The sequence below is a fragment of the Manis pentadactyla genome, chromosome X (genome assembly GCF_030020395.1).
Source record: "Manis pentadactyla isolate mManPen7 chromosome X, mManPen7.hap1, whole genome shotgun sequence".
NCBI lineage: Eukaryota > Metazoa > Chordata > Mammalia > Pholidota > Manidae > Manis > Manis pentadactyla.
In genome coordinates, this window is record NC_080038.1 from 110830181 (window position 1) to 110831900 (window position 1720).

The following is a 1720-nucleotide window of genomic DNA, read 5'->3' on the forward strand; positions in this document are numbered from 1 at the left end:
CAAAAAAAAAATTCACAAAATCTTTCATATCACAAGAAACTATGAAGTTGTTCAAATATCAGAATACAGAAACAGACACTTCAAACATTCCTGTTAGGGAAACAAAACCAGGAAAATGAATATTTGCTATTAAATTTTTTTCTTTATACTTACCCGAGATGGCTGGTTATGAGATTTTCATATAAAATCAATAATCAGTTAGAATTGATAATAGAAGTAATTATTCCATTCATGATAGTAACAAAACCCATAAGATATCCTGGACTAAACAAGAAATAAACTCTCTACAATGAAAACTGTTACTCTTGTGGGGCATACAATAAGACTTCAATAAATGGAGACATACTTTATTCGTAAATAGAAAGGCTCAACCATTATAAGAATGCTAGTTCTCCATAAATTAATCTAGAAATCTAACACACACCCAACCGAAATTCTAGAAAGAAATTTTCTGAAAGGAGAGAGAGAGAATTTGACAAAATCATCATAAAATACATTAAAACCTGGAAAAGAAGGGTAATAAGTGGGGGTTAATCCTACCAGACAGTAAATTGTATTACAAAGCCACATTAATTAAAAGTGTGGTACACGAACTGACAGCTTAATGGATCAAAAAGGAGTATAGAAACAGATTCCAGTATATGGGAGAACATACAGTAGTACTATATATAGAGTTGGCTTTCATTCATTCATTCAACAAATACTTATTGAGCCATATCTGATGTAGACATGTAACACTCAAAATTTCTGCCTTCAGTAGAGTTTAAATTCTCATGGAGGAGACAAACAATAAACAAAACATACAGTACATCACACAGTGATCAGTGCTATTGAGAAAACTCAGGGAGGATGGAGTCAAGAAGGGTGGCAATTTTTTTCCTGCTTTTATTTTGTTTGCATTTATCTTACTCTGAATTTATTCCCAGGCCAGAAGTTTCTGTTTCTTCAGTTTCTTCTGGGATATCTTTTTCTTCTGTGCAAACCTCTTCTTCTGGTTTAGGAACAATCTGCTCTTTTTCAGTAAGGATTGTCTCAACATGGCAGGGTGAGAGGTCATGAATGGGTTAATCAGACCATGAGCTCTGTAAATTCTGCACTGCATCCTGTGGGCTGTGTGTTGACCTAGAGGTGCTCAAGGACCAGAGTATCTACATCTAAACCCTTAAGTTCAGTATTACTGTCTGCGTTTTTAGCACATGCAGTAAAAATTCTGCACTCTGTGGGCCACTGACCCTGTGTCCAGCCCCACTATTTGGCCTGGGCACACTTCCAACTCCACCACTGTAGTGATGGAATGGCACACATTGCTTCTGTAAGATGACATCCTTCAGATACTTGGTGGCTTTTCAGATACGCATACCCTTGATGGCCTGGGCAGTTTCACGAGTGTTCTTAAAGTGAACATAAACATTTGAACCTCTTGATTGCATGATTTTGTGCGGTTTTCTGGGTCAAGTGAATAGCAATCCATTTTCAGAGAGCACCTCAGGCGGCTTACAGGAAGAAGGGATTGCAATTTTAAAAAGAGCGTCACTTCCCAGATGTGACTTTTCAGCAAAGACCAGAAGGTGAAGGCATGGGCCATGTAGCTATCTGGGGAGAGAGTAGGCCAGACAGAGCAGTTACTCAACCTGAGCAATACTGACAGCTTGGGCCAGTTATTTCCTTGTATGCAAGGCTGTCATGGGCACTGTAGGACATTTAGCAGCAGCCCTGGCCT

General features: G+C 38.4%; 1 pseudogene; it reads right to left on the minus strand.

Moving 5' to 3' along the window:
* Positions 1-396: 396 nt before the first annotated feature.
* Positions 397-1471, minus strand: LOC118928209 (60S ribosomal protein L17-like; annotated as a pseudogene).
* Positions 1472-1720: the final 249 nt, after the last annotated feature.